This window comes from Lygodium microphyllum, chromosome 12 (assembly GCF_053477565.2).
Source record: "Lygodium microphyllum isolate KBCC chromosome 12, Lygodium_microphyllum_v1.1.10, whole genome shotgun sequence".
Taxonomy (NCBI): Eukaryota; Viridiplantae; Streptophyta; class Polypodiopsida; order Schizaeales; family Lygodiaceae; genus Lygodium; species Lygodium microphyllum.
In genome coordinates this window covers 88,152,615-88,180,498 of record NC_141146.1, presented here as the reverse complement: position 1 = coordinate 88,180,498, position 27,884 = coordinate 88,152,615, and the positions used below count along the sequence as shown (strand labels likewise).

Below are 27,884 nucleotides of genomic sequence, written 5' to 3'. Positions count from 1 at the left end.
TCAGTACCACAAGAGATCATCCAAGCAGAATTGGGAGTAGCACCCACGGTAGTGGAGGCACTATTCCAGGCAATCACCTTCCTCCAAAGGATACATCAGCTCCCTAAAGACCGATCGACTGATGATTGAGACAGGTTGATGGAGACGTGTTGGAACAAATGAGAGGATGCGCCGAATGTGCCAGCTTTGTGGATGGGAGGCAAATACGAAGGAACACTACATTTGTAGATGCATTGTATACTATGATATCCGAGGCCATCACCATTGCCTCTTTAAAGAGAGCATTGGACCATTGAGACCGGTGATGGACTATGAGGACCAAAGATATCTGGGCTTTTTCTTATTGGAGCTCCAACAGCGCAAAGCAACATTGTTACGAGATCGGAGGCAACCCCAATCACATCTCAAACCCCCCCCCCCCCCCTTCCCGGGCCACTGCCACCTTAGACACTACATCTCCTATTGATAAGCGCCATCGAGGGATATCATCAAGTGGCATCACAGTAGACAGCACTATAGTGTTATGCAAAGCACAACGCCCTAGGGTTCTTGCTCAGCAATGCAAGCATGCTCATATGTGACACATTCGCGTCATGATTGCTCGTTACAAACAAAGATTACCATGCCGAATCAGGCGGGGGTAACTTGCAAAGTCTTGGTGGATTCCATACACTCGGAGGGAAATATTCTATACTCTTTTCAATTTCTCACTTTTTCATATTCTCCGGTTTCCATTTTGATTTATCATGTAGACTAAGACATAATTTTGTTTTCTTCTCTAATAAGAGATGATGATGTGAATTGTATTAGTTATGGTCTCGTAGGACCATAGTTGCACTCGTATGTAGTACAAACTGGTTCGTACTATACGGTTCGTACCGTACTATACCGTACGAATTCGTACAAAAAAATGAGCACCTTTTTTTTTTTTCTTTTTGCGTGGTTGTTGTTGTTGGTGGTGGTTTGGGTTGTTGACTGTTGTTGTTGTGGTGGTGGTGGTGGTGAGTTTGTAGCCTTGATCGATCAACCAAGAAAGGGGGTGGAAGCTTGATTAGACTCCTCATACATGTTTTGTTATGATTTATCCTAGAGTCAAAGGCCATACATAAGGTATTCAAGCAATTCCAAACGTTTCTAATTGATGTCCCATCATTTTTCACAATATGTTAGTCTCATCAATAAATAAACTCAGCACCATTTGAGAATCATCAAGTAGCTTAATCCTATTGATTTTACCTTTGTTCACAACTCATTTTGCACCACCCAACCCAAAGCATTAGTACACATTGCTAATAAAACTAGGCCAGAGGATAGCTTGGCCTAATGTACCTTCTGAGAGTACACGAATTAGTGAATGTACCATCGACAGCTACCTTAGCCTTAGCAATGTCAAACAAAACCATAACAAAATTTATAAATCTTTTACCAAAACCTTTGGTGGTTTGTTTGGTAACTATCGGTCTCACAGGTCATTTTGGCCTCTTATAGACGTTAATAAAGCATCTCATGTCATTTCATCTCTCTCTCTCTCTCTCTCTCTCTCTCTCTCTCTCTCTCTCTCTCTCAACCTTCTCTCTCTCAAGCATACATGCCTCTTATTTGTATGATCATTCATGTATGATGTATCCACTCCTATGTATGTACTTGTAAGTTGTAGCGCATGTTGCGTATGCGGCATATGCCATAGAGGTTTTGGCGTGTTACCCTCAAGTATTCATCTTATATACTCCAATAGCATTGCTATTTAGACTTTAAACATTTGTTCTATCATCTATAGTTCAAAATAATTAAGTTAATTTTTTTTTTCATACTAATATCGTACCATTTAGTACCGTATTTTACCGTACCGTATCGTACCGTACTTTTCATACCTGACAACTATGCGTAGGCCATTCTGGCCTTCTAGAGACGTTAATAGATCTTTCTTTTCTTTCTTCTTTCTTCTTTCTCCAGTGCATTCTCATTGCCTTGACTTCACATCCCACTCTCACTTTCTTCTCAACTAGTATGGCAATTACATCCATGAAAGCTCCTCATTGAAGCAAGCGACGCAAGGAGTAAAGCTTAGTCACAAGCTTGCAGATTCAAGTTCCAATGCGACATTCGTGCTTATTGTTCAGATCTGAAAGAGGTGTAAATCTCACCACGAAGCTCTCTATTTAAGTCAAATGGGTGTTCTAATTAAGAGAGCCATTGAGATAGAATGCGAAGGCTGCCATGGCCCAATTTCAGAGTACTTTGAGAGCCAATAGTAGTTGGATTCAAGGCAATTCAACTAGTTCCTAGATTGCTTGGCAAGAAATTCGGGTCATATATTCGCAAGCATGGGGACTTCTTCAGCACAAGGGCAGCTTGTTATTCCGGAAGCAAGGGTCAACTTAAGTGGAAAAGCAAGAGGGATGCTTGCTGTTTGAAGATCAAGGCCCACTTATGTCTATTAATACAAAAGGGGAAGAGAGAGAGAGAGAGAGAGAGAGAGAGAGAGAGAGAGAGAGAATTGATGCTTTGCTGAGATTGTGATGTTTATGAGCTCCATGTTGTTTCTAATAAAACCGACCTATTGTGATGCATTTTTAGAGTCTAGGTTGTTCACGCCATCTTCCTCGTGTTTTTTATCTTTTACAAGCTACAAAGTATTGGTTTCATCAAAAAAACCATCTCTACTGCATCATAGGTATATTGGCTAAAGAAACTCATTGACCTTCACATGGAGTAGGGGACTTCTATGACCAATCATCTAATGAGTTTAATACTATCTTTGGTAAATTGTCAACAAAGAAGATTGTATTTGAGGACTAAATGAAGACTATGTTTCTATTTGTCACTTTGCTTGAAAGTTGGGATATTTTCAAAACTATAAATTAGAAACTTAGCACCTATTGGTCTATTGACTAGTGCTAATATGGAAAGTAGTTTCCTTACGGAAAAGATGAATAGCAAAAATAATGCAAGTTCCAAAAACTCTAGGGTACTTACTATCAGAGGCAGGTTCAATGCAAGGGAAAAATCCCATGATAGAGGAAGCTCAAAGAGTAAGTCTTGCACAAGGAAATACGTGAAATGCCATTACTATAGCAAAAAGGTCATAGCAAGAACTGTTTCAAGTAGAGAAGTAAGAATAAAGGAAAGAAACAGAGTGATGACGATAGGAAGAAAGAATAGAAACAAAAGACAAAGATAGAGGATGTCAACACTATAAGCAATGATGATGGTGATATGATTTATATTCCTACACTTTAGAATGCATTCTTGGTTGCTACTCATGATGACATGTGTCAAGATTGGATTCTTGATTAAAGGGCATCATTTCATGTTACTCCCCATAGGCAACGGTTTGTTGCATATGATGCTAGAAAAAAAGGATGTGTCCATTTAGGAAATAACTTTTCTTATAGCATTGTTGAAGTGGGAGATACACACTTGTCACACTAGCTAATGGTTCCTCTTTTGTATTAAAAATGCAAAACATGTACTAGACTTGAAGAAAAGTTTGATCAGTACTAGACAACTAGATGATTGTGGTTACCATCTGATCTTTGGTGATCTAGCACCTTGAACTCTTTGTGTGTATGTAATGTAAAAGCTCACATTGTAGCTATCATCCATATCACTTTGGCATCACGCTTTAGGCCATATGTCCATCATTGGAATGAAAGTTCTTTCATGTTTGCAGTACTTTCTATCTTTCAACTTTTTTTATCTTGAAATATGTGAGCACTGCATGTATAGCAAACAAACTAAAGTGTCAATATAAAAAGGGTGTTGGTACTAGAAGATCCAAATGTTAGGAATTGGTACACAGTGATGTATGTGGCCATATGCCCACAATTTCTTTCGGTGAAGCATCTTACTTTGTTACTTTCATTGATAATGCCACTACAAAAGTATGGGCATTTCCTAATCATAAGAAGAGTAATGTCTTTGATGCATTCCAAAAGTTCCTGGCCTATGCAGAAAATCAGCAAGGAAAGAAGCTAAAATGCTTAAGGACTGATAATGGTGGAGAGTATACCCCTCATGCATTTCAAAACTTTTGTGATATATGTGGCACCAAAAGAGAGTTAATTGCTCCACAAAACCCAACTTAAAATGGTATGGTTGAAATATATAAAAACAACCAAGAAAGGGTTCAAAGTATACTATCTAATACAAGTATTACTTATTATTTTAGGCTAAAGATACCAAGACAAATGTTCATTTGATTAATCAGTCACCTAGCAAGCCGATGGATGGCAAGATTTCAAAAGAGGTGTGATGTGGCAAGAAATCCTCTTATAATCACTTGCGGATATTTGTGTAAACGCCCCGAACAACGTAGTATGCTTAACAATTATGATATTCGCTTGTTTTCGAGATTTAATATAAAAGAGAATGAACACTTAAAGCTGAAAATGAAAATTACTCACAAAATTACAGCCATGAAAATGTAAAAGTAATGGAGACAAGATTGAGGGTTGAAGATGGGCAATCCCCCCCCCCCCCGAAGGAATGCATTTCTGCTCAACCCAAGTCCCTTAGGGAAGAGCTCAGTTACAATCAACCTGAGAGTGAGGAGAAGTAATTCTCAATCTCACAAGATCATGCAAAGATGTACAAACACACATGCATTATCTATTATGCAATGATAAGAACTGATTTCTTTACAGTATGAGAGAAGAAAGAGGGGAAATCAGCCTTTCTCCATCGTTGATCAGCAGTACATGGATAGGGCTTGCTTCTTGTTGCTAAAATGGAAGAAAGAGCTCGAGAAGGAGGTGCTGTAATGAATTTACAGGCTTGTTGTCCTGTAAAACAGCAGTGATAGAAGAGGGAATATGGAGGAATTTGATAATGGAGAAGTGGGGAATGATAATGGGGATGGATGGGGCCAGTTTCTGGCTATCTGTGGGTGTTGTACATGAGTTTACAGCAAAGAAAAATGATGCTGAATGAAGAAAAACGAGCTCTTATTTATAGGAGAGGGAAGAGCTAGTGCAAAAGGGGAAAGTGGAGTAGCACAAGACAAGTGTCCATCCCCATGTCATGAGATGTGACAAGTGGTGGGACACTTGGAAACTTGTGTGACAAGTGTCTTGACACTTGTCTCTTCTCTATGGCCTTCCTTTTTGGGGTGAATACTGTCAAGAATAGAAACAACCAAATTTAGTAAGCACAGTCAGAGTACATATTTTACTATTTTTAAAATGACATCCCTATTTTTTAGAACTAGCATTTTTAGGCTAATTCGAGGCTCCTAAAATTTAGGGACCCCTCCAATATAGCTGTCGTATGAAAGCTTTTTCCGTGTACATCGCAAAAACGGTATCAGAATCTTCATGTGACTTTCCTATGCAAAGAAATGTGCATTTCAAGCTTTCAGCCCACACATGCACATTGTACAAGCATTTCATGATCATGCCATCTTGTTGATTGTAACTGTCTGTTCTGGCGGATCTAGCCCACACTTCAAGGCATCAATCATTTCTGTGTGCGAGTCTAACCCTGATATGCGTGAGTTCTGGTCACAGGCGCCCAATCAGGCCATATAGCTGGAAGTGTAAACTATCTTTTCTCTAACCCACCGCGTGGGTCCACCATAACCTGTGATCACTCATCAGTGGCCAGCTCCAATGCACTTTTCTTTATATCTAATTAGTGCAAAGGAAACAAATTTAATAAATCATTATATAGACAAATTAATGAAAAAGGATACAAATTCTGTTTCTATAGGTTGTGACAATTTGCATGTGAGACTTGCATACGTATCTCTAAGGACAAACGGAACAAGCTTGATCCTAAGTCCAAAAAATATATTTTTCTTAGATATGGAGATTAAGGTGAGATGGGTTACCATCTTTGGGATCCCGAAGCTAAAAAGAGAGTGTGCAGCCATGATGTTACTATCATGGAAGAAGATGCATAAACAACCAATTAAGTCAATTGAGACACACAAGTATTCTAAGAGGATGGACAACCGCCGTATGAGTAGCACGTACAACTTGTCCCACATGATGCAAGGCTTAGACAGCCTAGAAATGTTGAGGTGGGACTGCCACAAGCAAGTGGGCAACCTCACATTGGGTAGGATAGACCATTGGAACAACTAGAGGCTCAAGTTGAGCTAGTGGTCAAATGAGCTATGAGACTCTCTAGAGCACCAAATAGATATACTCCATCTCTTAACTTTAACATGGTTACAAATTGTGGAGTCTTTATGCTATGCTAATGCTATGACTAGGAATGACAGTTATAAGTGGATAAAGGCCCTACAATCAAAGATAGACACTTTGGTCAAGAAGCTACTTGGGAGCTAGTTCCTTTGCCTAAAGAAAAGGACGCATTACCATGCAAATGAGTCTCCATATGTGAAACGTATGCAAGAGGACAGCCCTAAGACAAATGAACAAGTGGTTGAAATGGCCGATGGCCGAGGTACCTTATGCATTGCCTATTGATGTATGCTATAGTTACCACACATCTAGACATTGCTTATGTAGTGAGAGTGATTAGCGAGTTTATGAAAAACCTTGGCAAGGAACATTGGAAAGCACTGAAGTGAAACCAGCCTTCCTTCTTAGATGAGGGGGTAGATGACCTAATTCAACACCAATTATAGCAATCAAATAAATTCAAGAATCCGAAATAAACACATTACCACATTAATCTTGGATATCCAACACCAATTGGCCCCAAAACTGATGCCCCTTGCAGTATTTCTTTAACATGTATTGCTTGAATTCATAGTACACTAAGATATCAACTGATCTCTCTACGAATTCCAATACATTTGGTTTTCACCATGCATCAAGATCCAATTTCCCCCTTGATTCTAACACAATTTGGACACAAGTTGAATCCAAAACACTTGTATGCAAGTCAACTCTCTAATCTGATGCCAAGAAAGTGCTGTAACAACAATCCCCTTCTGATTTAGAGACAGAAAATCAGGTTACCTGCTTGTTTTAGGGTTTTGCTGCTGTCTGAAACCATAATTCTTGCACTAGCAACTATTAATGATAATGTTTTTTGGGTTTCTTGCTGTTTACAGCCCCAAAATCTACTTCAAATCAGATTGTACTATTGTCCTGAAGCTTTTGCAGCTATCTTCCTACCCACAATTGAGTTCTCCATCCTCACATCTGTCCCAAACAACCCAAAATGGGAGAAAAACAGCCCAACGTGAAAGGTACACTTGCATACAACCCAAAACTGGCCCATCCACCTAGCCCTTGATCTCTGGTAGTGTGTGCAAAACCTATTTTTCTTAGGGAGTTGTTGCCAAATGGGTTTTGGTTGTTTGTTGTCATCAAACAAAGAGGTGTCACCCTTGTTTTGGCTAGTCTTCGCATCTTGCAAGTTCTTGCCACCTCCAGTTTTCCCTTGCAAAGAAGCGGCAACCAGACCTCGCTCTGAATAAGAGTATGTGGAGGACTTCTTGTGGACTTGATCATGTAGCTTCGTGTAATGCAAGAACTAACACTTGAAGTTTGAACTCATAGAAGGTCGGCAATCGGGGCAACAAGATAATGTGCTGAAAGAAATGGACGTATTTCTTAGCACCTTCTTTAAGAAAAACATAACCGGATCATTAGTGAACTCGGCGAATAACCACATATATATGGCCAACTTGACTTTCAAATCATCCCCTTCCTTAATGGAAAGCTCCTGAAACTCAAAGTCGGGATGTATACACCGAGTGCGATCTCATGCCGCATAGCAGTAGTCAATGAGATGATTTCAACCCTCAAGTGCAAGAGGAAAATGTTGTAACTAAGAGTGGAACTAAGGAAGCAATCCCTACATAAGCTCAACATTGGTTGTGGCATTGCGTACTCTCTATTGATGGATGCGCTTCAAGTAAGCCAATCGAGGGTCCAACCAGCATAGACTCAAGACTGACTACTAGGTCCCAAAGTTCCTGAGGGTCAAGCACTTGTTGCATGAAGTTACGGCCGAGTGGTAAATTCAACCTATTAAAACAAATCTTATCCGTGAAGGCATTCTTAGCCATAGCAACAAGAGTGGTAGTACTGTAAGAAGAATAATGTAGCTAGGGGGAATAGAGTGGATAGGGTAGGGGAGTGGAGTACACTTGAAAATTAATCCCAAAGTGCTCACCATGCATGCAGAAAGTGTACACATTGCATTCAAATATAGGTGTGGACTGATTAGGCATGGGCATGGGCATGGTAACCACATGAGTAGCCCATGGAGGAGGGATAGGACACATGGAGCAAAGGACGGAAATCACTACATAGGGGTGATTTATGGAGTGTGTGACGACACACCATAAGCAGAGGATAGAAATCCCTACGTCTAGAATGTCCACAAATGGAGAGGTGAGTGACCAGGAGTAGTGAGGGGGATGCCCATCACAGCTGTCCCAAGATGAAAAGAAGGGCTCACTTGTGGGTATGTGGAAGACACAATGTTAAACGGTGGAATTTCCCCTAACGATGTACCATGGTGCAAAGAGGTAGTGAAGTAAGGGTAGGTAGAATATGGTGTGGAGAAAGAGTTCTAAGAGCGAAGATGGAGGATCCGACTCCGAGAGTGTAATCCAAGGTTGTGGAATGAAGAAGAGAGCAAATCAAGGTGTGGGTCAGAAGAGGGTGGGATGGGAAGAATTTAAGAAGAGTGGTTTACATACTCAAATGAAACAAAAGATGTAGATATACCTGATAAAGTTTTTTTGCTTCAATAGCCCCCTCTATGTCAAAAAAAACACTAAGAGACCAAAGAGACAATAGGGTTTGCAGGAAGAAACATAAAGTGTATACGGCAAACACTGAGAGAGAAAAGAAGCTCAAAAACACAAGAACACAGTGATGATGCACTAAATCATACTACGAGAAGAAAAGTTAATATAGCGGAGCCAAAGCTCAAAAGGTAACTGCACTCTCCTGTCTAAATTAGACGGCAACACCTCTAGGGAATTTGCATAGTGAAGGAAGCAAAACACAATGCTCCAGGCAATGGCTATTGAAGTAATCACTGGAAGGTGAAGAACAATTGTTGAGGGAGTGAACCACAGCCCTCTAATGCCATTGGAAATGAGGAAGATGATCACCAACTATGGAGACAGTGAAATGCAATCCTTCGAAGCGAGGATGATGGCCTAGGCAGCAAACGCAAATCCCAGAAGCCAGAAAGCTGCAAACGCAAATGTCTAATGGAGACAAGCTACAAACGTAGATGAAATCATTGACATCAAGCTGTGGATGCTGTCACTAGGTGCAAGACTGCTGATGCCAAGCTGCAAGAGATGATGCCAATCAAGAGGAAGGACTCCAAACTGCAAAACGCAAATGCTAGGGTGACGCTAGGGTGATGGGAGCTCACACCTGCTGGTGGAGAGCCTCTGGATGCAGCAAACGCAAGATGCGGTAAGTTGTCAGTTGGTGGAGACTAACACCAAGATGTGAAAAGTTGACACATGATGTGAAAAGATGATAGTAGGATGAGGGAAGTGGGGAGATGTCCACGAACTACGATGTCCTCCGATAGGGGTATGGACAATAGTGGTATGGAGAGGGAAGAGTGTTGGAGTGACAGAAGAAGAGGGGTGAAGAATGACTGAAGTGGGTGGTGGTGGTGGTCATAGTTGTCAGGTACGAAACGTACGGTACGATAAAATATGGTACTAAATGGTACCTTAAGATTTTATAAGGTACGGTACGATATTAGTACGAAAAAAAAAATTTTAACCTCATTATAGAACATATGTTTGAAGTCTAAATAGCAATGCTATTGAAGTATATAAGATGAATACTTGAGGGTAACACGCCAAAACCTCTATGGCATATGCCGCATACGCAACATGCGCTACAACTTACAAGTACATACATAGGAGTGGATACATCATACATGAATGATCATACAAATAAGAGGCATGTATGCTTGAGAGAGAGAAGGTTGAGAGAGAGGGAGAGGCGAGAGAGAGAGAGAGAGAGAGAAAGAGAGAGAGAGAAAGAGAGAGATGAAGTGTTCGAATGAAGGAGAGAAGGTTAGCATCTCCCTCGATAAGGACGAGAAAAGCCTCCGGGCTTTCCATTTCAACACATGGTTAAGGCTAACCTCCTTCGGGAGGATCTTACCCCAGAGAGAGAGATGAAATGACATGAGATACTTTATTAACGTCTACAAGAGGCCAAAATGACCTGTGAGACCAACAGTCACCAAACAAACCACCAAAGGTTTTGGTAAAAGATTTATGAATTTTGTTATGGTTTTGTTTGGCATTGCTAAGGCTAAAGGAGCTACCGATGGTACATTCACTAATTCGTGTACTCTCAGAAGGTACATTAGGCCAAGCTATCCTCTGGCCTAGTTTTATTAGCAATGTGTACTAATGCTTTGGGTTGGGTGGTGCAAAATGAGCTATGAACAAAGGTAAAATCAATAGGATTAAGCTACTTGATGATTCTCAAATGGTGCTGAATTTATTTATTGATGACACTAACATATTGTGAAAAATGATGGGACATCAATTAGAAACATTTGGAACTGCTTGAATACCTTATGTATGGCCTTTGACTCCAGGATAAATCATAACAAAACATGTATGAGGAGTCTAATCAAGCTTCCACCCCCTTTCTTGGTTAATCAATCAAGTCTACAAAATCACCACCACCACAACAACAACAACAGTCAATAACCCAAACCACCACCACCAACAACAACCACGCAAAAACCCCCCCAAAAAAAAGTGCTTGTTTTTTATACAAATTCGTACAATACGGTACAAACCATATAGTACGAACCAGTTCGTACTACGTACGAGTGCAACTATGGTGGTGGTGGTGGTGGTGGTGGTAAAGAATGAATGAAGGTGACGGCATATTTGTAGGCATAAGCTATCTAGGGTGGTACACCACCCACTGATGAAATGACCAAAATGAGAGCACCAGCCCCTTTTGGGGCTGTCAATGCAAAACCCTAACTGAAGTGGAAAAATTGAACAAGTGCTTTCTCAACACCCCCTCTCAAGCCCAAAGAGGGAGGAGATGACAAAGCATAACAAACATGATTTCTAACACCCCCTCTCAGATCTTGGATGTGGTGGAAGGCCAAGGAAGAAACTGATCCTAGGGTGGCAATAGAAATGCCAATGTCAATGAAGTCCGTCGATTTACACTGCCAATGAAGAAGCTCCTCATAATCCTAGGAAACCCCCTCTGAAGCACTAAGGGCCAAGAAATCCATAGCCGCATCACCGAGATCGGATCGTCCCCCTCTAAAAGGAATGGGGGATACAAGGGAACCACGAAAGGAGAGGATGGGGGATAGGAAGAAACCTATGGAATAGATGGTGCACATGCGGAAACGTGTGTACTAATAGACAACTGCCTTGGAGGACCCTGCATAAGAGAAGGGGCTTGTAAAGCCCGATCTCCTACCAACCTGTTGCAATAACAACCCCTGTAAAAGAATCCTCAATACAAATGGCTTGCTCGGTGAAGACAACTTCGATACCAAGCCTAGTAAGGCCATAAACTGAGAGGAGTGGAAAGCTCAAGTCAAGAACATAAAGGGATTGTGAAAGGGAGAGCAAAGTGTGGTCGGGAAAAAAAGGCAAAGTGCTAACACCACAAATAGGCACCAATATTATGTCACCAACAATGACACAACCCTCAAAAGGGCTTAAATCGTGCAATAAATCACCTTTTAGAGTAATATGACTAGAAGTTGCACTATCAACCAGAGAAGGCCTCTCAGAAGAGGAGACAACCATTGAAAAAGGCTCCTCCGCCTCAACAATATAAAGGAACACTAACTCATGGGTAACCATTGGAGTAGAGGTAGAAGGCTCGGATGTTTTAGCTCCCTCCTTTGCTCTTGAGTGAAGGTGAGGATACTTCTTCCAACGTTACTCCTCTAGATGTGTCGCCTTCCCACAATATGGGCATTTAGGCTTCTCCAAATCGGACCAACTCTCTTGTCATTTAGCCTTGGACTTTCCTTGCTTCTTCTTCCCCCCTCTCAGACCTACAACAAAAGCTTTGGTGGAGGTGGATCCACTAGCAACCTCTTTGGCACGCTCGTCATGCTCCAAAACAAGTGGAGCAAGCTCCTCCCATAGAAGCTTCTCACGGGTCCTTGATGTAAGAAGGCTGGTGTAGAAGACATCACACTAGGGAGATGGCAATTGAGTCAAAAGAATCATAGCCATATCCTCTGAAGAGATTATCCTATCAAGGGACGCAAGCTCATCCTTCATATCCTCCAACCTATTGATATGATCCTTCATGGAAAGAGAATCATCAACAGTGAGCATCCATAATTTCTTCTCGAGAGTAATCTGATGGGCAAATATCTTCTGACGATACAAAGAAGCAAACTTTATCCACACTTCCACTGCAACCATTGGAGGACCTTCTGAGGCTGCCAAGGGCAGAAGAAGACCAATCAATAGCGGGAGACAACATCTACAGGATGTTGAGACAGGGCAGCAGCAGTAAATGACTGATTTTCTTCAGTTCTTTGCATCTACAAGCTGTTGTGGCAAGGGAACAACTGCATTTGACTGATTTTCAGTCATTCTTCGCAACAAAACTCCGAATTTTCTCTCTCTACAGCTTTCTCTCTCATCTCCCAGTCATTTCACAACCTTGCTCTGAAGATCTCAATATTTGGACCCTTGGAGGCTGAGAAATTGCGAATTTCTCTGTTGTAAACCCTAATTTACAGCAAAAATTAGGGTTTAGTAGCAGCCTTGGGAAGTGTGCCAAAAATTGGAAGCTCCAAGACTTGGATTCAGCAGAGCTGAAGGTGAATTTTAGCTAAATTCAAGTAGAGGACTAGCCAGCCATTGAAATTGGGGCATTTACATCGTCTATGAAGTGGGTGAAGGTCAATTAAGTGCCCAAATCAAGGGGCAAAATAGATTGAAGACTTGTTAGTCACTTTGGACAGCAAAGGGAGTTTGGATTGCAAAGGGAATCGGGAGAATCCCATTATAAATCGACGTCTTCTTCAATAAAGGTAAAGAAATACGGAAAGAGGCGCCAATTTTGGGGCCAATCGGATGTGCATTGTCCAAGATCAGTAGGTAAATTTATATTTTCAGATTCGCACTAATTGTTTGCTGCTATAATTAAGTTGTAATCAGGGATTTACCACCCATCCATGGAAGGAAGGCTGGTTTCATCTGGGGTGGTCCCCTCCACGAGAAATCTACTTTGTCTCTCTTAGGCAATGATACCATGTGAGTGCACAACAAAAGAAGGAACACAAACACAGAAACAAAGTAACAGAGAGAGACTTCAAGAAAAGAAGAAAGAAATTTGCATTGAACAAGGAAAGAATATTGAACACAAAGGGAGGACCAATCAGTCCTTGCACACAAGACGCAGCATCAGTGAGGGCACCAGATTAGGCTGATGATGACAGAAGCACCGGAGACAGAGGAAGATGACGGAGTCAGAGTGTGCACCTGCCAAGAAAGGAGGAAGATGAATGAATGATCTATCAACTGAGTAGGAAGGCTATAAATAGCCAAATAACCCCAAAACTGGCCAACCTGAAATCTAGGGTCAAAATATGGCCGACCAACATTTAATGCTAGTAAAATGCCAAAAAATCTCAAAAAGTGTAGACAATGTCCGGCAAATGAGGCAAACTAATGTATGTAGAAATTGCCTGGGATATGCATACGAAATCCCAACTGAAGGAGAAAATGCATTGAAAGGCAATAAAGTGAGTGCTCTAGAATGAGCTACCTCCTCTGTCCAAACAAGTGACAAACAAATCAGAACTCCTAAAGTCCTCGTCTAACTCGAACTAAGGCTCACAAGTAGGAGATGACAAAGCATGACAAACATGACTATTAACAAGAGCAACCACTTTAGGGAGGACCACATCTGCTGAAATCATGGAAGAAATCTGCCATAAGAGTAAACCTTGAACACAGGCCACATGACCACGAATACCCGACGCCCCATTAATAGTATGCCAAATGTGTCAGAGAGCTCTCCATCTGAGAAACCGGAAAAGGCAAGCATAATCCGAATGCAAAGAAGACAATGAAGGCATCTTGCCCAAGTCCCAAGAACAACCGGGCATCTACTGCTGACAAGTCACCGAGATCCACCCATGGGAAACAAAGCTCCAAATTGGTCTCGCCAAAGAGCAAGAGATGAAGAGGTGAATCAATGTCTCAACACAAGTAGTACAAAAGACACAATGGCCCCGCAAGATGTTGCGGGCATGTAGAACATCCCCAATAGAAAGACCACTGATAAACAGCCTCTACATAAAAACTTCTCCCTAATAAAGAATCTTAGACCTTCACAATTAAAGAAATCTATCCAAGCACTTCTCTCTGCTATCCCACGCACGCTAGACTTTATTTGCTTTCTCGGTGATCCATCACCTGTCCTCTACCATCTTGTGGTAGATCAGATTAGCCAATCTTTTCTGAAATCATCCAGTTTCACAAACATCCAATCCTACCACGGTGAAGTAGGCTAAAAAGAAGGCAATGGATTATACTGTTGAAGCACTGGAAAGAATAAAGAATAACTCTCTCTCTTTTTTTTTCGTGAAGATAATTGAATTAAGTAGTAAATATTTTACATAAGACCATCAGGTCAGCTTTAGAAATAATAGAAAATAACAGACATAAAGGAAAGTCTACACAGACTCTAACACAGAAATGTCACACTGAAAGTACAGCTAGTGTGGAACTCTCTCTTTTTTTCTCTCTCTCTCTCTCTCTCTCTCTCTCTCTCTCTCTCTCTCTCTCTCTCTCTCTCACATAGGCCAACTTGGCCTTTTGTAGACGTTAATATAACTTTCTTTCTTTCTTTCTTTCTCTCTGTGTGACCACCTCCTGACCTTGGAGGCGCACATGGATTAGCCCGTCCTTAACGGCTTGGATAGATGGCCTTGATTAAATGCTCTCACATGCTTTCCATATAAGCATGCATCTAGACATGTAGGAGGAGGCCCTTCTGGAGGATCTATACAAAGACTAGGAGTGAGCACGGTGGACTATCTCTTAGGACAATTATCCCTCATCCCTAACATAAAGTCTTTCAGAGTGTCCCTTCGTCTACTAGCAATCGCAACAGACCATGCCTACCTACACTGTACCATCACCTGCAAACATGGTGTGATCCCTCCAATGAGCAGCCACTTGAGATTCCCTAAATACCACTTCACCGGATTGACAAGAGTGCCTACTCAAATCATCTCTATTGGACCTTGCAGGAGATGGATCTCCACATACCCTTGGAGGAATTTACAGCATAACTTACCGAACCACTTCACACCTCAAATGCCATGTATTTTCCCCTCGCATGCCCCCATCCGACCCCTCCAAGCAAGAATGTCCCACAAAATAGTCGGTACAACAAGGAGTGCAAGGAAGCCCATCTTCGTCTCGAGCAAGGTGAAGTACGAGGGGTCTACACACAAAGCCACACACGCTCCATCCTTCGTTGACTAGTGCGACAAAAGAAGAGGGCATATCTATCCAGATTGGAGCACGAGTTCTACCAGCAATTCTTGGGACAGGATAGCAAGGAGGCATGGAAGGCATTCTAAGAGCCCCAAGCCCATACACCCATTATCTCCCCAAATATGTGGCATGCATATGCTACCTCACTATACAAGGTACCCAAGCAGCCTCTGCTGCCTCGACCACCAAAGGACAAACCCACATCATCTACCTTCTTCAGCATAGCAAGGGTTCACAACGCCATCGACAAACTCCAAAATAGCCAAGCCCAGGACCATGGCCATTTTGCTACATTGTGTGACCAATTTTCACACCAAGTTCCATCTACAACTTCTAGCTTCAACAAATTCGTTCTTATTGTTCTTTATATAGACTTTCTATATCCTAGACCAATTTTTTTCCATTTCGCAGTATAGGTACAGTATAGGTACAACAATTATCCTATGTTGGAAGCATATATATTGCTTCTATGATTTGGAGATACTTTGCAAGTGTGCCTTGAACAACTTACAGGTGCATTTGAGATATTAGAACTTATAGAAGCAATAAGCTATTCAATAGTTTGCTATCATTTCATGAAAATCTTAATGGGACCAACTATACATTATTGTCCCATATGACGCACCATGGATTGGTGCCAAAGGGCTGCTTGTTACTCCAAATATTAAGAAGCGGCCTAAGCCTCATGCTACAACCACAGTACAACACTCAAGCCTAAGTCTCCCTAGAGTTGCTTCAAATCCTAATTCACTTGTGTAACATGTCAAGTCTTGTCTATGTCATCATTGTCAAGATTGTGGGAAAGAAGGAAGGAGTCTCACTTGTAGCTTTCTTGCTTGCACAATGGGGGAATACACACAGAGGTGGAGACTGAAAACAGTTTTCCTCTTCTTAGTTGTGTAAGCCAAAAGAACTCTCTTACAAAGAAATAGAAGAACCCTATATATGGGTCTCAAACCAAACTCAACTAACTAAGGTGGCATACTAACTGAGCCACGAACTAGAGTAGATAAGGATAGCTGTCATCTAGCTATTATTCATGGGCGGTGTACCAACCGCATCTGCAACTGACAAGTCGGTGACATAAATGCACAACGGTCACCCTGGCATATCACGAGTGGAGCTCGATATCTCAACACTCCCCCTCGAGCTCAATCCCAATTCCTGCACACCAAGTAGGTCTCTGAACTTGCGCAGCTTCTCTGCGCCCAATGCCTTCGTGAATATGTCAGCTACCTGATCCTCTGTGCTAATATAAACTAGATCAATAAGACCTAGTAAAACTCTCTCTCGCACATAGTGATAATGCACCTCAATATGCTTTGTTCTAGCATGATAGACTGGGTTATTTGCCAAGTGTATACTACTCATGTTGTCACAATAAATGACAACTGGCCCATCTGTAGGCTGATGCATATCATAAAGTAGCTTATGCAACCAAGCTACCTCATATGCAGCCATTGATGCGCCCTTGTACTCAGCCTCTGTGCTTGACAAGGCAACTGTAGGCTGTTTCTTGCTGCTCCAAGTGACTGCAACACTCCCAAAAGAGAACACATATCCACTGGTAGATCGTCTATCAGAAATACTACCAGCCCAATCAGCATCAGTGTATCCATGCAACTGTATTTGAACCCCAGTCTCATAAAGTAGTCCATACTGCAATGTGGACTTCACATACCTAAGTATGCGTCTAGCCGCATCCAAATGCGGTTTCCTTGGAGCCTGCATAAACTGACTTACCAATCCAACAGCATAGCTTAAATCTGGCCTGGTAATAGTCATATAAATCAAACTTCCTACTATGCGTCTGTACATAGTAGGGTCTTCGAGAAGCTCACCTACATCTGCGCTCAACTTCACATTCTGCTCCAAAGGAACTGAAATAGGCTTACAGCCTGTCATCCCATATTTGAACAGCATGTCCAATCCATACTACCTCTGCAAGAGCTGTCTCCCACTTGGTGATCTAATCACCTCAATGCCCAAGAAATAACGCAGCTCTCCCAAATCCTTCATCTCAAACTTCTACTTCAATAGCATTTTCACATGAAGGATATCTTCATCGCTGTCACCTGTCATAATCAAATCATCAACATAAATGACAAGTAGCATAATACCTTTCTCTGTTTTTCTCACATAAAGTGAGAAATCTGCCTTGGAAATCTGAAAGCCAATAGTGACAAGATACTGTCCTATCTTGTCAGACCATGCTCTAGGTGCTTGCTTCAAGCCATACAAGGCTTTCTTCAACCTGCAAACAAACTCAGGATTAACAGCATGCACATAACCTGGTGGCTGCTCCATATATACCTCTTCTTGCAAATCACCATGCAAGAAGGCATTCTTTACATCCATCTGATGTAAAGACCATTCCTTTGATGCAGCCATAGCAATGACTGCTCTTACGGTTGCCATCCTTGCAACCGGACTGAATGTTTCTTCATAATCAATGCCATATGTTTGTGCATACCCCTTGACTACTAATCTTGCCTTGTATCTGTTCACAGAACCATCTGCATTGTGCTTCACCTTATAAACCCACTTACAGTCAATTGCATTCTTACCTTTAGGCAAAGGTACCAATTCCCATGTAGCATTTGCTTCCAAGGCATCCATTTCTTCATCCATGGCTTTCTCCCATTTTTCTTTTCCCATGGCTTGCTCAAAAGAAGTGGGTTCTGGTTCTTGTATCACTTTGACCATATATGCATAGTGAATGGCTGTAAATCCATCATATTTCAGCCTATCCACAGGATACCTAGCTCTGTTAGACCTGCGCAAAGTAGGTTCACTCCCAGGTGCTCTCAAAACATCCCTGGTCTTCCTTACTCCAGGTGTAACAATAGAAGGAATACCCAACTCATCATCAATACTCTGTTCTGAGCCACTGGATTCACCATCCACATAAGAGTGATCTGCATTCACATCAAACATGGGCTGATCTACCTTCTCTTTTCCTTTTCGTGAAACCTGCATACCACTATCTGCATTGTTTTGAGGAGATTCTCCTGATCTCAATCTGCCTGTCCATGGCGAAGAATATGAACCACTGCTAGAGGACACTCCAGGTCCACTAATATTTTGTGACTGCTGCTGTGAATTCTGTGCAGCATTACCATTTTGTGCATCTACATCATCAATCACATTTACTGGTTTATACCAGCTACTCATCTCATCAAAAACAACATCTCTGCTCACTGTAAACTTACGGGTAGAAGGGTTATAGCATCTATACCCTTTCTGCTGCAGAGAGTAACCAATAAAGATGCACTTCTCAGCTTTTGGATCCAACTTGGATCTCAACTCATCTGGCACATGAACATAGACAATGCCACCAAAAATTTTCAAATGAGAAATATCTGGTTTCCTACCAGTATACCTCTCCTCTGGAGTCATGCCATGTATTGCTGCAGTGGGAGTCCTGTTCATTATGTAGACTGCTGTAGCAACTGCCTTAGCCCAGTAAAAATTTGGTAGGTCTTTTTCATTGAGCATGGCACGAGATACCTCTCCAATATGCCTGTTTTTCCTTTCTACAATTCCATTTTGTTGTGGGGTATGACTGCATGAATATTGCTGCTTTATGCCATGCTCCTGCAGGAACCTTGCAAACTCATTTGAGAGGTACTCTCCCCCTCCATCTGACCTTAGGCATTTTATTTGCAGGCCTGTTTCTTTTTCAACCATAGCTTTAAGAGTTTTGAAATGCCCAAAAACTTCACTTTTCTTTTTCATAAAATACACCCAAACTTTTCTGCTATAGTCATCAATAAAAGTGACAAAATAATGACAACCTCTAAGAGATGCAGCTTTAGTAGTCCACACATCAGAGTGGATTAATTCCAATGGCTTCTTACTCTCTTGAACATGTCTAGGAAATGGTTTCCTTACCTGTTTTCCAAATTGGCAGGCTTCACATACCTTATGCATTTCTGCAACCTTGAATTTAGGCAATCCTGCAACAATATTTTGGACCTGCATTGATTTAAGTCGGTGTACATTAACATGACCAATGCGTTTATGCCAGATATCAATATCTGCAACTACACCGGTCCCATGTGCAAACATTGCTGCACTCAATTCAGACATGTCTACATCCAACGTAAACATTCTGCCCTTCTTCTTTCCTTTTGCTATCAAGCGACCTTTATTTTTCATATCCTCAACAAAGCATCCATGAGGATTAAATCTGACCTGCAAGCCCTGCTCAACCATTTGACCAACAGAAACCAGATTCTTGGTGATATTCGGGACATGAAATACATCGGACATGTATTTCTTTTTCCCATCCTGCATAGACAAATGAATTTTTCCAATCTGCACAATAGGATGTGCAGTATCATCACCAGTCTCCACAAATCCTGGTTTTTCCATTTTCCTTGCATCCTCCATCCATTCTGCATGACCTGTCATGTGGTTTGATGCACATGAGTCAACATACCACACTTCGTTGCTTTCTTCTGCACTTGTCACAGAATTGTTCATGTATTGCACCATAAACAAATGCTCATTTCTGTCATCACCCTGTCTACTAGAAGATGCATAATTTCCTTATTGCAGTTTTCCATTCATGATGTCATTCTGCTTTTTATAGCAATCTTTAGCCATATGACCCATTTTACCACAGTAGTAGCATTCAACATTGCTGTTTGCATTTTGGCCTCTTTGCCATCCACCACGACCTCTTTGGCTCCCCCTGCCTCTAGAGTTACCACGTCCTCCTCTATAGGACTGGTTTTCTTGAGTCTGATGCATATTCTGATTTCTACCACGGCCTCCAAATCGGCCTCCTCTACCTCTGCCTCTACCTCTTCCAGCATTTGAGTAGAAGACAGCTTCTTTTGAAGTTCCTCCTGAAGATGCACCACCATTTCTCTGCTCCTCAAAAATTAGAAGAACAATCAACTCCTCAAAATCAGGAAATCTTTCACAGACAGAAATGGATGTTCGGAACTGTGCATAATCCTTTCCTAGACCATTCAAGGTCACTGAGACTAAATCATCATCTTCCACTAGCGACCCAATGGAAGCAAGTGCATCTGCAATCTTCTTCACCTTCATGTGGTAGTCATTGATGCTCATACTTTCTCTTTGCACATTGTGCAACTCTTGCTTGAGCTGCATTTTCATGGCTTGCGTATTTGTGCTATACATTTTTGACAAAGTATCCCATGCCTCCTTTGGCGTACTTGCATCCTGAATATGCACAATCATAGAGTCTGAAATGTTGATAGACATCCAATACATAACTTTCCTGGCTCTCTCATGCCATGCTTTAAATGCCTGCATTTGCTGTTGATTGGGAACATCAGGAAGAACTGGTTCTTCTTCATTTCCTGCAACAAATTTCCAATATCCTTTTTCCATAAGGAAATTCGTCATTCTAAACTTCCATGCCTGGAAGTTGTTCTTGTCAAGCTTTTCAATTACAATCTGTGAAAGAGAATCAGACGCCATTACAGAACACTGCAAAAAATTCTATCACTGCAAAAAACACAGCTTCACCCTCACAAGGGCAAATCTGCAAAACTGGCGAAAGTGGTATTTGACCACACATTCACTTCCTAGTGATGATTTTGCATAAACAGGAACCAAGGATGATTCTGTAACTCCCAATGTCACCCTGGCATATCACGAGTGGAGCTCCATATCTCAACACGCCTATTGAATAGCAATCTAGGTGGATAAAAAGGATGCACAAGCTTATATTTCTATAAAACAATAATCATACCTCATATTTACTCATGTAAAATTATCAAGGAGACTTGGGATGCAATTGCTATACTCTATCAAGTGCTTAATGAGATATGTTGTTATGAGAATGTGAAATTTTGAGATGCTTGTTGATAACATTTGATTAGGTAATTATTTAAATGTGCAAGATTGTTTAACACATGTGATGCACATAGCAATTATTACATGATAACAAGCAAAGAACCCCGAGGATACAATGGGTGTCAAAGGCAAGAGTTATGATAAGTTATGCCGACAAGGTTTTGTTGGTCAATTGGTTTCAAATTGGACCGTAGGGCAGTGGTTTGGCCAATAAGCCTCACTGGTGACACTAGGGACTAGCATTAATTAATTAATTGATGTCAGTCTAAGAGCAAGCAGAGGTTGAGGACCACTCCATGTTGCAAAATCAATCCATTCTCAGGAGATCGCAGCATTTCTCAGCCATTTTGAGCACATCTTAGCCAAATATAGTAGACATCAAAGAGATCTCTACTGTAAACCTTGAATTTCTATAGAAATTAAGGTTTGATAGCCACCTCGGGACCCATGCCAGTTGGTGAAGGCATCGTACAATAAATTTAGCACCTGAAATTTGTGTAATTGTCAAGGAATTCAAATACCAACCCATTCATTGTAATTTGGGGCACCATTTGACCAGTTGGTGGTTTCATTTGTGCAAGTCTTGGGTGAAAAATCAAGGGGCAAGTGACCCAAATTGATTGTTGATTGTTGCTACAGCAAAGAGGCTTTTTGAAAGAGCAAAGGAGATTGTGAATCTCGGCTTGGACTCATTCCATTAGCAATCAAGTTAAAGAAATACCGAAAGAGGCGCCAGTTTTGGGAGCAATAGGGTGTCCAATGTCTGAAATTATTAAGATAATTTGTGCATTTCAAGTTATATGCATTTGTTGATTGCTGTAGTTAAGTGCTTAATCAAGGAATTACTGCCCTTTCCAAGAAGAAAGGCTGGTTTCATGGTTCTTGCCGGAACACCACTCAATCCTTTGATTTGGTGGACCCAAGGCACCTGATTGCAAGCCAAAGTTGTGTGCTAGTGCTGATTTTTACTCTCAGTTGAGAAATTACAACAATATGTCTTCATACAGTGTAATGCAATCGAGCAATGATGATGCCTCTCAGTATAAACATTCACATTGGAATGAAGGAAATGCAATGCCTAACCTTGGACAAGGCTCAAACCATGGACAGTAACTTGAAAATGCCGCTATTGGACAAGATGCAGCGCCTTCAAGGCATAATGAAACTGATGACCAAAAAAGTAAAGAGGAATTTGATGACCAGTTCAAGAATCAGATGAGGACAGCAGCAAATCTCTTTGCTGAATTGGCAAAGAATCCTCAGTTTACCCAATTTTTGAATGCTCCGAAGAATGACAGCAAGGGCAAGAAGAAGAAGACATCTTCAACACAGCAAGGTGCACCGAAGGTAATGCCAAAGTCTTCATTTGAAGCTCTCAAGGATGCTAATGAAGCAAAACAGTTGGTACCTACAGGGCAAGGAATGCAAACGCAATGCCATCATCACCTTACACTTCAAATTATTGCATTGGGTGTCATGCTCTCACACTCTACACTGTCTATTGTACTCTCAACTGAGCTTCGATCTCTTCCTCCTCTCACATTTGGTATCAGAGCTAAGCCTCAGCTCAGCTGACCTCAGAACCATTGTCTCCCGCTACTCTACCATTGTCACCAGCTCCACCTCATCAACAGAGCCACCAACAGGCTGCCAGCTGCAGTGCCTCGTCCGCCCTGTCAAGACACGCCAACCTGTGCCCCGCCAGGCAGAGTTGTCACTTTGCCTGCAGCACGATACTTGCCCCCTATCCGTTATCTGTAGAGGTGGTGCCAGTCAGCGCACTGCTCTCTGTCCCTGCGCCCTATACACCACGCCGCCCTCAGTCCTTGGGCCCTATACAGCCCACCCTACCAGGCAAAGTCGCCGCCTGGTCTAGCCTAGCTCACCTACCAGCTGCTCCAACTCCTGCACAGTTTGTCCACCCCTTGCGCAGCCATCCCACCTCCAGCTTCGACCTCCAGCTACGCTTGCCAGTCCAGGTCTCAACCTCCAGTTGCTACCTGCGCCACTAGGCCCACCACCACGGATCAGAATCGAAGGTAAAATATGTTTTTTTAAATCAATTTTTAATTCGCATTCACTTCTTGGGAAGGGGCTTGTTGCCTGAGCAAGGCATTCTCAGTTCCAATATGTGTCTAGGACACAATTACAGCAGAGACTTTGTACAGGCTAGACATTTGGAGCTTTTGTAGTCAACTCAGTGCTTGACACATCTACATCTGTGACTAAGTTTGTGCATTTTGAGACAAGAAATTTTGGGGCTTTTGCATTTTCAGTGCTGTTGGGCATTTATTGCACCTTGAACAGTGTGCATTTCAGACAGTTTTGATAGTGTGCTTAAATTTGCTAATTACAGCAAAGTACTTGCTATAATTTCTCGAAATTCCAATATTCCACATTGGTCCAGCTTGAGACATTGCTCTTTTAATGGCAAATCAAAGAGATGATGTATTTACTTATGTATCCAAGGAGGATAGATTGGATGGTAACAACTATTCCCTCTAGTCATTCATGATGAAGAATGTGTTGATTGAAAATAATCTTTGGGATTATGTCAGCAGTGAAGAAGTTAGGCCCGGAGTTGTGGCTCCTGCTACTCCTCTAGAAGGACATGGACAATAGGCAACTCAGCCTGTTCAGCCCACCCCAACTCAGTCACTTCCCCAAAGATCAACAACACAAAAGGCATGGGACACACAAGATGCACAAGCCTTGTCGTCGCTGATTGCATGCAGATGTTTGCTGGAAAGAATGAGACACACATCTCTTTCTTGAAGAAACAGCTTGAGACAATGAAGATGGATGAGAGTGGTTCTATGGAAGATCATCTAAATAAAATTCAAGACTTGTGTGAGCAGCTTATGAATGTACATGAGTATTACTCAGATGCGCAGTTGATATCTACTACCTTGAATTCATTGTCGCCCTCGTACTTATCCTTTCATACGACCTTGAACCTCACCATGAGGATTTTCCCACAGCCACTTACTTTCCTTCAACTAGTCAATTGGCTCTTAGACGAGGAGCAAACAAGAAAGAACAATGGTATGGATGTCATAGCCTCTAAGCAGACTTTTATGGCAAGCCAAAAGGGCAAGGGCAGCCAAGCAAAGAATGCTCTGCAGAGCTCTGGGACTTCAAGCACTCCACGGGGCAATAAAAAACAAGGGGGCACGCGCTCCGCATCCTTTGTTGCAGACAAGGACTATTATTTTTACACATGCAATTATGAATCTTTTTGGGCTGATAGAGCATTTAGCTCTATTGAGGATGTAATCACATGCTTGTTTGACAATGGTGCTTCCATGCACATCACATCTCGCAAAGATTTATTTGCTTCTGTTATTGCAGCTCCGATTGGCAAGTCTATACAGTGTGCCAACAATGCATCATACCCTGTTAGAGGTATTGGGGAGATTGTGTTGACATCCATTGATGGCTCTATTTTCCGCTTGTAGGATGCCTTGTTTGTGCCAGGCATAAAGAATAATTTATTATCTATTTCTTCTTTGGCAAGGTGTGGTTTGCAGGTCACCTTTGATCATGACACATGCATGGTGAGAGATAAGGAACACATGACTTTGGTTTTGATTGGCACTCTATGTCATGGGTTATATGAGCTAGATGCTTATTCAGTTGATCAGTCGGTCTATCTAGTGTCCACTCTTACTCCTACTATGTCACAGGCGGAGTTATGGAATGCTCGTATGGGGCATGTAAACTATGGTAGCTTGATGCTTATGCAGCGTACACAGATACTTGATGGTTTATCTCTCTTGGAGAGACCTCTTGAGCACATATGTGAGGAATGTATTTTGGAAAAAATACATCATTTTTCATTTCCCCGTAATATTGCTTTTAGAGCAACTGCCAGGTTACAGATTGTGCACTCAGATGTATGTGGTCCTATGCAGACAAAGTCATTGGGTGGTTGCTACTATTTTGTCACTTTCATTGACTTTACTCGTTTCTGCTGGGTCTACTCTTTAGAAAAAAAGTCAAAAGTGTATGATGCATTTTTGGCTTTTATAGCACTTGTTGAAAATCAATCTGGCTGCAGGGTGAAGACTCTCCTTTCAGACCAAGGGGGGGAATGCATGTCCTCTATGCTGAATTCTTTTTTGAAGCAGAAGGGCATTGTTCATCTGTACACTACTGCTTATACTCCATAGTAGAATGGGGTTGCAGAGAGGAAGAATTGATCACTCATGGAGATGGCCAGATGTATGCTGAAACCACAGAGCTTACCACACAGTTCTTGGATAGAAGCCGTTTTGTGTGCTTGTCATATCCTGAAGAGGTGCCCCACCAAGGCATTAAAGAATGTCACGCCTTTTGAGGCTTGGAACAGCCGAAAACCTTCTGTTGGGGGCATTTTCGTACCTTTTCGTGTCTTGCACATGCACACATTCCCAAGGTACTCAAGAAGAAGTTGGATAACAAGGCTGTTAACTGCATTTTTGTGGGGTACAACAATGAGAGCAAAGGATACAGGTTATATGATCATGTCTCCAAAAAGGTATTTGTCAGTAGGGACATGGTTTTCGATGAAAAATCAAAATTATCCCTTGCTAGTTTTGACACATATCAAGCTGCCAATGATGTGTTTGAAGGGTTGCTGCCCATTTCTTTCGGTGATATAGTTGGAGCTTCAACAAGTGAACTTAATGTTCAGCCAGCTGCTCCATTAGGTAATGCAGAAAATCAGCCCATGACTTAATCTGAATATTCAGCAAGGTGCTGAATTTGAAATTCAGCAAGAGCTTGTACACAATTAGGAGGCTAGACAAATACCTAAATGGTATTTGCAGACTATGAAAGATAGTCATTTGGATGCTTCTATTGCTGCTCATACTAGAAAGCAAGCTCGTATGCATGATGGTGCACATACCATGGAGTTTGTTATGGCAGCAGATACATTTGATGATGAGGAGCCTGGATGTTTCGAGGATGCACAACATAGTGTGCATTAGATGGCAGCAATGCAAGCTGAGTTTGATTCCATCATAAAGAATCAAACATGGGATTTAGTGTCTTTGCCTATTGGAAAGAAAACCATTGGTACAAAGTGGATCTATAAGCTGAAAAGGAATGCAAATGGATCCATTGACATATATAAGGCCAAGCTTGTGGCCAAGGGCTACCCATAGAAGGCATTGACTATAAGGCTACCTCCCGCATGACTACCATTAGGTCTATGGTTGCTTTGGCTTCTCCCACCAACTGGATGTATTGTGAAAGGACCTTTTTAAGTATTGTCCCTTTTTCATAGTTTTAGTTTGTTCAGGCACCTTAAGATAGACCAATTCTCCTTCTTTAAAGGAGATGTCTCTTCGGTGAGGATTTGCATATGCTCTAGCTCGATTTTGAGCTTTTTTAATATTTTCTTGAGCCAATTTTAACATACTATTCATATCCTCCAAAAAATCCTTAGCTGCCTGAACCTTTTCCTTATGCAGTCCTACTGCATAAGGAGCTCTGGGCTGAAACCCATACATTAACATAAATGGACTATATCCAGTGGAAGAGTGCTTAGCACTATTATATGCAAACTCTGCTATCGGTAGATACTCTTCCCAATTAGTTTGCCTTTTACTTACATATGCCCTAAGCATATCTTCAAGGATTTGGTTAACCCTTTCAGTTTGCCCATCAGTTTGCGGGTGATCTGCCGTACTCATGCTAAGTTTAGTATCCAACTTCCTAAATACCGCACGCCAAAATTGACTATCAAATTTTCTATCCCGATCAGAAACTATATTTGCCGGAAGGCCATACAATCGGTATATGTTCTCTACGAACAATCTAGCCAATTCCGATGTTTTAACATCAGTTGAAGTTGGAATGAACCTAGCCATTTTGGTTAACCTATCCACAATCACCCACACAGAGTCGTGCCCCCTCTGTGTTCTGGGTAAAGCAACAATAAAATCCATGGAGACACTCTTCCATTTTCCCGAAGGAATCTCTAGTGGATGGAAAAGTCCTCCCATTTTCAATCTTTCAGCTTTATTAACATAGCATTTATTACATTTGACCACATAGTCAAGGACGTCCTTATTCATTCCAGGCCAATAGAACTGCCTTTTAATATGACTATAAGTCTTATTAACTCTTGGATGTCCCGCGCTAGGGGTATCATGACACTCAAAGAGTATCTGGCGCCTTATTTCTGTATCTTTCGGGACACATACCCTACCCTTGTAGAGTAAATAACCATTATCAATGGTAAAATTCTTCCACTTGAATCCAGTTTGAGCAACCCCTAATGCTTCATTTCCTTGTTGAACATCCTCAGATATTCCTTCCTCAGTAGAAGCACTTTCATTTGGATCCCCATTTTTTATTGCTTCCCATATGTTGGAATATGCCGGATCAACCTGGCATTTCCCTTTTAAAGATTCAAGCAAGTTGGAAGTGAACTGAGTAAAACTCAATTCATTTATGATGGGCATTCTGCTGAGTGCATCAGCTACTATATTATACTTTCCGTTTCTATATCTTATCTCATAGTCGAACTCTTGGAGGAGTTCGGCCCATCTGGCTTTACGCCCGTGTAAATCCGGTTGATCATTAAGCCACTTAATGCTTTCATGATCCGATA

At 41.6% G+C, this 27,884-nt stretch overlaps 1 protein-coding gene and 1 non-coding gene across 4 annotated transcripts in view; one reads left to right on the top strand and one right to left on the bottom strand.

The window, feature by feature from the left end:
• UAH (ureidoglycolate amidohydrolase) overlaps positions 1-27,884 on the bottom strand; it is a 133,454-nt gene that overhangs the window by 55,958 nt on the left and 49,612 nt on the right. The window lies entirely within an intron of this gene.
• LOC148028009 (U6atac minor spliceosomal RNA) lies at positions 9,964-10,082 on the top strand. The gene has a single exon (XR_015692756.1). It is a non-coding gene; the product is annotated as a U6atac minor spliceosomal RNA (small nuclear RNA).